Source organism: Medicago sativa, chromosome 7, assembly GCF_051527215.1.
Source record: "Medicago sativa cultivar Bolivia chromosome 7, Bolivia_mono, whole genome shotgun sequence".
In the NCBI taxonomy this organism is placed as follows: Eukaryota; Viridiplantae; Streptophyta; class Magnoliopsida; order Fabales; family Fabaceae; genus Medicago; species Medicago sativa.
This window is the reverse complement of record NC_140755.1, coordinates 52,940,781-52,954,439: the sequence shown is the minus strand read 5'-3', so window position 1 is coordinate 52,954,439 and position 13,659 is coordinate 52,940,781. Positions and strand designations below refer to the sequence as shown.

The 13,659-nt window shown below is 31.4% G+C and overlaps 1 pseudogene; it reads left to right on the top strand.

Annotated features, from left to right (window-relative positions):
• Positions 1-683: 683 nt before the first annotated feature.
• LOC146906708 (receptor-like protein EIX2) lies at positions 684-9,949 on the top strand (annotated as a pseudogene).
• Positions 9,950-13,659: the final 3,710 nt, after the last annotated feature.

Below are 13,659 nucleotides of genomic sequence, written 5' to 3'. Positions count from 1 at the left end.
AATATATCACTTTTTTTCTTCTTTCAAAGTTTTACCTCTATACGTTTTGTATCGTGTGAAAATATGTCGGTCATTCATTCTTTCCCTTGCTATTTCCTTGTAAAAATATGTCAGTCATTTTTTTCTCAAAATATTTTCCTTGCCATTTCCTTTGCACTCTTCTTCTTGTGCTTCCAATATTCGGTATCTCTGTTGGACCCACTTCATGTTTCCTTTTGACTATGGCTATGTAATTTAATTATAAATGGTTCCATCTTTCTTGACGGTAGCTCAACAATTGCAAGATTTCCAAACCTTTTTTTTATTATTCCACACGTTTATGTGCAATGATCAAATAAGAATTGAGATACGGTCAAAATGAAAAAGTACTGAGATTGTATATTTGACATAATCTTATCTTTGATTGTTAGTAAAATTTGAGCATTGAATTATTGGACGATTAAAATAAATACAAAAGAATTAACAATTGTGATAAAAAAGAGATAATGGGGATAATGGTAATATTTTTTTTTATCCAATGGTCAAGCAACACATGAAATTTATTAAAACAAAATAAGAGAAAGCGGGAATAAAAACACCTTTCTTGAACAGCGTACGTACTTTATATATATGCGTGTGTTTGTATAACTCTTGAGAATATAGTACCCTTCAGAGAAATCCATCTATATTTTGCTAGTGAAATTATGATGAGAAGCTATATTGTTCTTATATTCCATGCATTGTTGGTGTTGTTATCCCTTGTTGGGTTCAATGCAGCAATAGATAATGGAGACACCAAGTGCAAAGAGAGCGAGAGACATGCTCTCCTCACTTTCAAACAAGGCCTTCAAGATGAGTATGGTATGTTGTCTACATGGAAATATGGTCCCTATGCAGATTGCTGCACATGGAAAGGAGTTCAATGCAACAATCAAACTGGTTATGTTCAAAGTCTTAATCTGCATGGTTCGGAAACACGCTATTTGAGTGGTGAAATCAATCCCTCAATATCAGAGCTACAACATCTAAAAAATCTAGACCTTGGTTTTTTGAAGAGTAGCGGTCAAATCCCAAAATTTATTGGCTCCTTCAGCAACTTGCGGTACATTGATCTCTCAAATAGTGGTTATGATGGGAAGATTCCTTCTCAACTTGGGAATCTCTCACAACTGCGACACCTTGATCTCAGTGGCAATCAACTCATTGGAGCAATCCCTTTTCAGCTTGGGAATCTTTTATTGTTGGAGTATCTTAAACTAGGTTCCAATTCTAATCTTAGAATCAACAACCAAATTCAAGGAAACTAGTATAGTGACCCGTGCCAAGCACGGGAAATAAAAAACTTTTTTGATCAAATGAATATATTTTATATTATGTTATCTTAAAGTTATAAGTGTGGTTATAATTTAAATTTGATATGGAAAAAAATATCATCTTAATTTTGTATATATTTTAAAATATCTAAACATTGCACATAACGATTAAAGTATTTGGATTTATACAACGATTAAAGTATTTGGATTTATACTTATACTAATTATTTGTAGTATAAGATGAACTCCTTGTTAAACTTAGCATATGTAATATTTTTGCAAAAATACGCCGACGTATTGTATATTATTATTTGTTGACATAATGTATTTTATTAATCATAAAAACTAAAAAATTTGTATTTTTTTATATAATAGTCAGTGTCAGATGTATACACCTAGTCTGTGAATGCAAACATTAAATTTTTTACGGGTGTCTATAAATATAGTTTGGGCTACAAAAACGCTGATTGTTATTTGTTTTTATTTTTTACAAAACAAATGGTCTAATGTAAATATTGCATTTTAAGGTAACAACGATGTAAAAAAAAAAAAGTTTCGCGTATTGTTAAACCTGAAAAGTGCATCAATTAAAAGTCAATGACAGGAGGATCTGCTTATATAGAAATTGCATGTCCTGTAATGACCAGTACGCCTTACAAAGAAGTTAAAAAAAAACGACTTCCAAACAATACGCAACTTTAGTTTTCTAAATTATAGCAACAACAATTCTAAAACTAACCAATGATCATACTTTTTGAAAAACTTCACGATACACAACATTTGTGGTCTCCTTGCAAACATTATTATCTTCATCCAAGATGAGCAGCTTCAAACCTTTTTTAGAAGTAACTCGAGAGACAACGACATAAAGATGTCCATGCGTGAACACGGGCTTAGGAAGAGAAATTCCCACTCGAGATAAAGATTGACCCTGACTTTTATTTATTGTCATTTCAAAACAAAGCGTCAATGGAAATTGCATGCGCCTGAATTTGAAGGGTAGTCCTGGATCACTCGGAATAAGATTCATCATGGGAATGAATACCTTGGTACCTGCCCTTTTTTCTGTAATTACGGTAGCAGTTATCGTGCTCTTCCCTAGATGTGTAACTGTTAGCCTCGTACCATTACACAGTCCATTGGCCTGATCGATGTTTCTCATCAGCATAACTGGACATCCCACCCTTAGTTTCAACCGGTGATTTGAAATTACAGAGCTCTTAATACCATTAAGAAATTCTGTTGTGAACCACTCGCTCTGGACATCAGAATTTTTGCCTGATCGAAAAACATAATCAGAGCTTAAATACTCTTTCTCTTCACTTGGAATAAGTGACGTCATATATTCGTTAACATGCTCAACTGAATCAAGCGTTGGTGTGAGTATTCCCCATTCTTGGATAAATAGCGGGTCACCAAGGTTATCATTCAAATTGGGATACACAAAGTCTATAAGTCACATCAACAGATTTGTTGTGTCTGATATGAGCAAATCTTCAGGAATTTCTACCTTCATTTCACCATTCTCATCCGAAGCGTCGTTGTCGTCTCCAATTGAGAGTATCCACTTGCCAAAATTAGCAATTTCTTCATGCTCTGCAGGTACCGTAGATGCACCTAATCTCATATTAACAGTAAGCCTCAACACATTACAATAAGCCCATATCTTTGATGAATTGACTGAGGCATCAACAATATCCTGCCTCGTTCCTTTTTGGACAACAGGCAATATCTGCCTGAAATCACCACCTAAAACTACTGTCATTCCACCAAAAGGTCTAAACTCGTTTAGGGGATCAATCTTGGACATGATATCACGCAATGATCGGTCAACTGCCTCAAAACACCATCGGTGCATCATTGGAGCCTCATCCCAAATTATCAACTTTGCAACACTCACCAGGTCTGCCCTAGGACTATCCTTTTTCATCGTAAGCGATGTTGCCTCATTAATCTCAATAGGGACTGCCAGCGTCGAGTGTGCGGTTCTTCCACTGGTAATAGAAGAGCCGTTATACTGCTGGATGCAGCATTCAATACAAATAACCCCTTCGATCTAACAACAACCGACAATGTTTTCCACATAAAGGTTTTTCTAGTACCACCGTAACCATATAAGAAAAAGAATCCACCGTCGTCAGAACCAACGGACTTCATGATCTTGTCTTGCACACATTTTTGTTCATTAGTAATATATCAGTGTGTGTCTTTTCCACTTCATCTTTGTTGTAATTTAGCTCATCAACGATAAGCTTGTTTGTGAAAGTTGGCATGTCTGCTGCGTTTGGCCTGAGCATAGATTTGAAGCCAATAAGCGACCGTCCGTTTTTCTGAAGCAGCATTTCAATTTCAATCAAACACAGGTTCTTCAAGTCATTGTCACCTATACGCAGATCTGCATATTAAATGTAAAGTCACGAAATTAATATTAACACCTGAAGAAAAATGATAGCAAGAGAATATATGCAATGCAACCTTTTCAATGAAATATCAAGGAACTTTATATTATTTTCCTAGTGTGATACCCATGCTAAGCACGGGAAATAAGCGTACTTATTTGTTTTACTCAAGAAATTAATTTATTGATTAATGTTTAATAAAATTTATTTTAAATTGAAAATTAATTTAATCAGAGTTAGTGAATATTTAAGTTGTTTGATATATAAATCAGTATAAATTATAAAGTTTTTTTGGCAAAAAATATAACTTGTTATATTGTGTAGTTTTTTTAAAAAATATATACTATATAGTTGTATTAAGATATTTGTTTTTACAAATATAAAGTATATATGTAGTTTACAACTATATTTTATTTTTAATTAGTATTTTTACCCGAACTAATAAATTGTTTCGGGGGTTGAGTAGTTCAAATGATTTGAGTTAAGGAATAAGGAGTTGGAAGTACTGGGTCAAACTCAAATGAAGGAGTAAATATTAATTTAACAACTAATTACTATTTTTTGTCATCAAAAAAAGGACAATTGTTTTGATCTCTCCAACATAATATAATATTTTCCCCAAGAATATATTACATTGACATTAAAAAAAAAACTTAGATTTACTATTGTCAAATTCACCTTTTGAAAATGGTTTTTTCTATAATGTCTATGGTAGCCCACGTTCCTATTATGATTGGCAAGTCTCTAAAGATATAGAAACCCACTTTGAACCTGTACCGAATGTAGAAATATATTGATATGTAATATGCAAGTATCTAAATATTATCCACAGTTTTGAGATATTCTTGAACTTTTAATCAGTGTAATCTTACCCTAGTTTGAAATTGACTAATTACCTTATAGAGATGTCTGTTTGATATCAACATCAATATAATATGTTTCTCAACATCAATATAATATTATAAAGCTAAGGTTTGTAATTTTTCATTTGATTTCCATGTTTGGTGAGTAAATCTCTTAGTTTGTCATTTGAAATCACATTTTTTTGGTTACAAAAAAATATTAAGTGTTAACGATTTCAAATGACAAACTAAATATACTTAATATTGTATATTATGTATTTAATGTTTTGGAAAAGAAAAAAATAAATTATGGACCAAGGGTGAAGTGTCATGTCACTAAGCTCGTGTTGAAAGAATGTCACCAAACTTTGTTGTGGTCGAAAGTTGAAAGAAAATACATTGAATGTTTTGCTTTGCTAAAAAAATCTAATTTATTAATAGCTTAGATGATAGCAAATTGAGTTAACTTTTCACTATCAACAATTTCTCCACTTTTTATTTTGCTATTGTTTCAAATATAATGGTAGAAAGAGAATATCAAATTACCAACAATTGCACTACATCAATGTTGTTACCTCCGCATTGAAATTGTCATTAATGACTTTTATTCATTTAAAACATAATTAACATTTTTTTAATGACACACTTCTTAGTTCCTTTATAATGATATTATCAAGACGATACAATTGATGTACAATTAAATGGAAAAATCATTTCATTACCCGTAATATGTAAAATAATATATTCTTTTTCCTAAAAAAAATATATTCTTTTCACTTTTTTTATTACTCTTTCTTTTCACCTTTTCTCTTTTATATGATAGAAAATAATGTTACAATTTCCCTAGGTGCTGGGTATCCAACCGAGTTTCTCATGTTGAAGAGAGAAACTCTCTATCAAGTGACTTCTTGGGAGACAATATTATAATTTAAAAATGACATTAATGATTTTAAAATGATATATTCCTTTCACTTTTAACTTTTTATTCGTAAAAAAAAATTGATGAAACTTTAAAATATCACCTTATGATTTATTACAAAATTTTCATGAATGACTATTATACATTTAAAGTGAAAATAACACAATTCTTGTTGCATTTTTCAACATACAATGTCAATTCGAATTAGAAAGAGAACATCAAGTTTGAATTCGAATTAAAAAACGTAATATTTAAATAAAAAAGTAACCATATTAATTTATGGGGTTTTCAACTTCAATATTTTGATTTGTGAGTTAATGGTAATAATTAACATTAATATGCTAATTAGAAAGAATTTAATGGTAATTTATCAATAATCATATATTTTGATTTTTTTCTTTGACAAAATTCAAATAAATATTTTTATATTTTCACGATTCAATGACAATTAAAAAATGAAAAATAGACATAAATCAATCATAATGGCTCCTAATCTATAAAAAAATTGCATAATTAAAAATCACGACAATAACAAAAAATTATATTGGGCTTCAGCCCTCTCTTGTACCAAAAAAAAAAAAAACAAAAAATTGTATAGGAATAGTTTATATCACAAAATTAGCCATGAAATTCTTGTGTTTGTTAAAAAAAATGACTTAATCGTAACAAAAAATATAAATATAAATAAATCATATACACTTTTTTCTTCGAAAACATGACCTTAAAAAATGATTTTTTTTAAAAAAATAATGGAAAAAATATGACTAACGTTAAATCAATAAAAAAATAATGGAAAAAATATGACTAACGTTAAATCAAAAAATTAACATTTTGATAAATCATAAATTAACCTTGTTATCCGTCAAAAAACTATTACCAAAGAATAGAAAAGTTTGTCTTGTACATGTCTCTCACAACAATAAGCAAAAAAAAAATTTGTTGAAGAAAAACGATTTGAACCATGATATTCCAATTTTCTTTAAAATGGAATACATTAGAAAATAATCACACTTGATGTCATTTGGTTTTACAAAGCAACAAACAACAAATAATGAAAAATAAAGAGGTGAAAAAAAGTAGGATAGACGCATGTGATGTGCAATGTTGTTGATATGGGTATCTAATTTATAGACATATTTTGTAGGGTAGTTTAGACATTATTATTTTTATTTTATGCATATTAGGTAATTCTGAACTAAAATAAAACTTTTGGATAAACATTAAAATGCGTTTAAAGTGCATTATTTTCTATTGAATGTATTGATGTGTTGACCTGCATTTTTTTGTAGACACAAAAAAAAACTCATTTAAATTACATATTAATGTACGGATTCTCACAAACCAAAGACGAACGATTCGAACCCTGATATTCCAACTTTCTTTGGAAAGGGATACATCAGAAACCAAATCGATCTTTGGGGCCATTTTGATTTGATAGAGAGATACGAAGTTGACACAAAGAAAAAGAAATAAAATAGAATAACAACTGACGTTTTCTTGATAAACTAATTGTGGTATACTTTTTAGTCCAATAAAAGTAGTCAATATTAATTTACGTATCCGACATTAACAAAATAATCTTTTTTTTTGTGCCAATAAAAATGGTTCTATTTCCTTAAAAAAATGGTTCTATTTGAATGTAACTAATGCACCTATTCAATTTAGAAAAAAAAAAACTTAGGTACAATTTCTTAGGTGCTTTTCGTATGGTTCTTAACTAAATTCACTTTGATTTTCTTAAATTCATAATTTTCTCAGAGAAAAAATTTGTAGTTTTAGTTAAGAACCATACCAAAAGCACCAAAAGAATTGTACCTAAGTTTTCCGCGGGCTTCTTCGATTTGTAGTAAAAAACTCATTTTTTTCTAAGAATGTCTAACAAACCTGTTGGCGTCACAAAAAATTAAAAATATTCAATCCATTTAATATCATTATTAATAATATCTTAAACAACCATTATAAGATGACTATTTATTCTCAATCTCCATTTATAATTGAATTAACATATTTTTTATAATATAAATTATAATATAAATGATATATATGATTACAAATATAAATATGGAAAGTTATTGAAATCCAAATGCTTGAGAATGCTTGGTTTCTCAAGAGTGTTTTTCAAGAGTGCCATGTGTCAATGCCATATTGAAACTTGAAAAAAGGGTCTTAAATTTATATAATATAGATGTTGAGTGGCTATCAAACTTGTCTTCTTTGAGAACTCTAGACTTTAGTGGAGTTCAAAATCTCAACAATTCTTCTCATCGTACCTTGCAATTCCTAAGGAAGTTTCCAAGCCTTAAAGAATTGCATCTAAGACGATGTCACCTTTCTAACACCAACATACATCCTTTATCTGATTCCCAATCAAACTTTTCTACCTCTCTTAATGTCCTTGACCTTGGTGAAAATCAACTGACATCATCAATAATATTCCATTGGGTGCTTAACTATAGCTCTAATCTTCAACACCTAGACCTTTCTGACAACCTTTTAAGAGGTGCCATTCCTGAAGATTTTGGCACTATGATACATTCACTTGTGAATCTCTATCTCTATGACAATAATCTAGATGGCGAGATCCCCAAATCAATAGGAAACATATGCACCTTGCAAAGATTTCGGGCTGAGGATAACCGCTTAAGTGGAGAGATTTCATACTTTATCATGCATATTAACTATTCACACTGCATTGGAAATGTATCCTCGTTACAGGAACTATCCTTATCAATTAATCAAATTTCTGGCATGTTACCTAGATTTTCAATCCTCTCATCTTTGAGAATGTTGTATCTTGATGGCAATAAATTAGTTGGAGAAATACCCACAAGCATCGGATCGGTGACGAAGTTAAAGTATTTGGACTTGAGCAGAAACGCTTTTGAAGGTGTCGTCTCTGAATCCCATATTCCCATTTCACTAACCTCTCCAAATTGGAAAACCTATATCTGTCTCATAACTTATTGTCTGTGAAGGTTAGTGATGACTGGATTCCTCCTTTCAAATTAATAGATTTGAATCTGGCATCTTGCAATCTCAATTCTAGATTTCCTAATTGGCTTCAAACACAAAATTCCTTATCCTATATTATCCTTTCAAATGTCGGTAATCTACCTGCAATACCTACTTGGTTTTGGGGCAAATTGCAAACACTAGCTGTCGTGGCCATTTCAAACAACAGTATCATTGGAAGGATTCCCAATTTGGAACTCAAGCTTACCAACAATCCTATAATAGATTTGAGTTTAAATCAACTTGAAGGTTCCATTCCTTCTTTTTTATTACAAGCAACAGCACTGCAACTTAACCATAATAAATTTTCAGATTTTTTTCCTTTGTGTGTAGCAAAAGAAAGCATCACACATTGGTATTATTGGACTTGTCAAACAATGAATTGAAGGGTGAGTTGCCTGATTGTTGGAATAATTTAGTATCATTACAATATGTTGACTTGCACAGTAACATGTTGTCTGGAAACATTCCAAATTCAATGGGTGCCCTTACAAATATGCAGGCTTTGGTCTTAAGAAATAATAATTTGAGTGGACAACTTCCTTCCTCCTTGAAGAATTGTTCAAAAAAGTTGGCTTTGTTAACCTTTGGATTAAATAAGTTTAGTGGTCCATTACCTTCATGGATTGGAGACAGTTTACAACAGTTAGTAATCTTAAGCCTTCGGTTCAATAGCATCCATGGATGTCTACCTTCAAATCTTTGTTCATTGGGAAAACTTCATGTTAAATAGCTTATCAGGAGGAATCCCAACTTGTGTAAATAATCTTACTTCAATGGCTCAGGACTTCATGAATTCAACGACATCATTGATGCACTTGTATTCACTCAACAATGAATCTTTTGTTTTACCCTATGATTTTTACCTATCCTTGATGTGGAAAGGTGTAGACCAATGGCCCAAAAATGCAGATAAATATTTAAAAACCATTGATCTCTCAAGCAACTATCTTACAGGGGAAATTCCAACTGAAATCGAGTACTTATTTGGATTGATATCCTTAAATTTGTCAAAGAACAATCTCAGTGGAGAAATCATTTCAAACATAGGAAACTTCAAGTCACTTGAATTTCTTGATCTGTCAAGTAATCATCTGTCTGGAACAATTCCTTACAGCCTAGCTCACATTGATCGTCTAACTATGTTAAATTTGTCAAACAATCAGCTTTATGGAAAGATTCCAATTGGAACGCAGTTGCAGAGCTTTGATGCTTCAAGTTTTGAAGGAAATTCTAATCTCTGGAAAACCACTTGATAGAAAATGTCCAGGAGAAGAGCCAACAAAACCACAAGTTCCAACAACGGATGCAAGAGATGATAATAAAATATTTTTGGAAGCATTATACATGAGCATGGGGCTAGGATTCTTCACTAGTTTCGTTGGCTTCGTAAGCTCAATATTGCTACTTCCCTCTTGGAGAGAAACTTACTCCAGATTCTTGATCACTTTGATATTGAAAGCCTTCATGTGGTGGAAGCAGTGAATGTACCTGTGTAGTTAGTTTCTCTAATGTGGGTGAATGATGAGCAGGTACTTGTCTTCTTTGTTGCTTTTTTTTATGATTTAGCTGAATCATTAATAATTTTTAGTTTTAGGATAGACGATTTATTTTTACCACCGTCGATATACATGTATAACTAAAGCATTCGTATGACAATACTCAGTTACTCGCTTTTTATGTTTTTTCATGGCTATTTTTTTCCCCTCATATGTAGTTTATTGCATTGAAATTACACTCCTTTGATGTTGTTTCCAGCAACTAAAATTAATTTGGCTTAAATATGTTATTCGTCCCTGCAAATAGGGGTCGCTTAAAATTTCGTCCCTGCAATCGCTAATCCTTTTTTTTTGCCCCTGCAAAGTTTAATCAGTTAAAAATTCGTCCCTTGACCCAGTTAATGACTGCCACGTCATCAAAATTACCATAATGGCATGGGAATTGACGAAAATACCCCTGGGCTAAATTTTTTTTTCCTTCAAAAAAATTTTTTTTTTCAAAATTTTGAAAATTCTTTTTTAAATTAAAAAAATCTGAAAAAATAATTAAAAGTCAAAAAAAAATTCGGAAAAAAACTGTTAAAATTAAAACTGAAAAATTTTCGGGAAAAAATCGTAAAAAAAATTCGGGAAAAAACTGAATTTTTTTTTGAAGGAAAAAAAACAAAAAAAAATAAGCCAGGGGTATTTTCGTCAATTCCCATGCCATTTTGTTAATTTGATGACGTGACAGTCATTAACTTGGTCAAGGGACGAATTTTTAACTGATTAAACTTTGCAGGGGCAAAAAAAAAGGATTAGCGATTGCAAGGATGAAATTTTAAACGACCCCTATTTGCAGGGACGAATAACATATTTAAGCCAATTAATTTTTATTTTTGCAGGATCTCCTGTTCCTACTGTATGTGATGATTACATCTTGTTATGTTATTGAATAATGTAGATTAGTAGGTTGTGTGGAGTCCACACCCTTTACTTTTTGGTTATGGGTATGGTAGTATTAAAAAAATGTCATTTTGTTATAACTTTAGTGTGTGACTGTATTTTGTTGAACTTTCATGTAATACCTTAAGTAAGAGTAATATGTAAGAGCCATCGGTGGCTTTAATGATATATCTCATAATATCCTTTATCTTATAATACTCTTAATTGTTTTGTATTGATAGAATGTTTGACTTTATATAATTATGTTAGTAATTATTGCTTGACTTTATGTAATTATGTTAGTCATTATGTTGGTTATTACTCCATCCGTTTAGAAATACATGTCCAAGTCAACCACTTCACACATGTCAATGCACAATTTTAACCGTTAATATCTTTAATTATCTAAAGTAAAAAATTATAAAAATTTAATATTTTGAAAATATTTGTCGAGACAAATCAAACAACATCTTACATGCTAATATTTGTATTTATACATTAGTTAAAAAGTATGGTCAAAGTAAGTCAAGTGAATAGTGCACATTGCAAAAATTGGACATGTATTTTGAAACGGAGGGAGTATTATGTAATTACTCTTCATTCCTAAAAAAAAAATGTAATTACTCTCCATTAATTTGTAATTATTTTCCTAGGTTTAACTCTACCTATTGTAACTATATATACTCTTGATCATTATCAATGAAAGGCACGGAATTGATTTCCTTTATGGTATCAGAGCCTGTCGAATTCAAGGGTCACCTACCGATTCACGCACCAAGCCCAAATAGTGCTGCTGGGCGTAACGGCCGACTCACGCACCAAAGTCCAAAGAGTGCTGGGCGTGACGGGGGTGTATTAGGAAAAACTCATGTCCCACATCGGATAGACAAGACTCTTGATATGAGTTTATACAGAGGAGGCAATCCTCACCTTATGAACCGGTTTTTAAGGATGAGTTAGACCTCCAATTTCAGTGCAAATTATAAAGTTTCCATTGTGATAAATTTTATAAATTTTAATTTTTTTTGATAAATTTAAATTTTTTTCCTCCATAATGGATAAATAATTTTTTTTGATAAATTTAAATTTTTTTTCCTCCATAATGGATAAATAAAAGATAAATTTTAATTTTTTTTGATAAATTTAAATTTTTTTCCTCCATAATGGACAAATAAAATAATAAGTGATAAATTTTAATTTTTTTTCCATAAATAAATAAGTGATAAATAATTAGTGATAAATTTTGATTTTTTTTTCGTTTCTTTTCTATCATTTTTAATTTTCTCAAACAAATCTAAAAAATATTCATTATTTCAATTATTATTTGATTAACCTGTCATTCAACCAGCCTGTCAATCTAATCTCATTGCTTTTGACAATATGGACATATCTGACTCTGATAATGAAGATGGGCATATTATTCATGTTGATCAACTTGATCTAAACCTACCTTCATCATCTTCAAATCAATCAGAAACTGTCCTACCTACTATTCCTGAACCTCAAACCATCAATGTCTCATCCTCTCCTACCTTTTTACTAGATTCTATTGTATTTCAAGAGGTCTGTGAGAACATTTTCAAGGATTTTCAGAAGCTTGTGAAAGCTAGAAATAATCCAGTTCACACTGGAAATTATGAAGAAAAGTGGACTGAGCTTAGAGAAAGAGTTGACAGAATTATGTGTGATATGCAAAGGCTTTCAGTTGAAGCAGAGAATCAATCTCTCAACAAGTGGTTCAAGGATGTAATCAAAAGCATGGAAGAAAACATAAGTACAAGGTCTCAATGTCAACCCCACATTTTCGCTTTCAACCTATCTAAGAACTCATTCCGATGATTCAAGTATACTTTCATATCGGGATAAACTCTAAACATTCATTTATTACAGGATAAGGAAAAATATTGAGGATACAGGAACCAATACAGCAACACGTGGGCACGCTAATCGCTTAACCCGAACGTAACAGATTAAGCTAATATTCACGGGCAATGTACGCAGATAAAGATAAGGCTTACACACCCTCCAATATATAAAAACTAACCAACTAAGCTTGGAAAGATAGCTCCCAAGTCGTTACGACTAAACATGGGCTTAAAACGCTATAAAAAAGACCGCTGAGATTATTCTCAAGGCATAGTCTAACTAATTACAGGAAACCTAAGAGCTATAACTTAATCATAGGGTAGGTTATCATATTGTACTTACTGCAAGTACATTTAGCGCCCACTGTGGGGCCTCAGTAAAACTAACTTAGGCACACTCATCAAACATAAAATTGCAAGCTAGCTCAAAACGATAGCCGACAGAGCTAGAAAACATTATTGCAACAATGCTTCTTTAGTTGGAGCAGCTGCAACAACAAAACAAAGTCGTACATGCTTCGGTAACAACGACTCGGAAACAACAAGATCACAACAACGGCAAGGACCACCCAGTGGGAACGCACGAACTAGATCCCTAACTCATTTATTTGTTTCATCATCAAATAACTTAAGGGACCAAATTGTAACGTTAATAACTTATGAGACCAAAATGTAACCAACAAATAACTTAAGGGACCAAATCATTAATTAAGCCAATAAGATACTAATCTGGTCTCTATTAAGAGAAATTTTACTTTTTAGATTTGTTCAATTACTGGTTTTGGTCTATATTAGGAGTTTTTTTTTTTTGACAAATATATTTGGAGTTAAATGTATACATGTAATTGGTAGATTACTTTTTATCTTTTTCAACCTTTTTCAAACTTTTGAAATATTTTGTAATGTC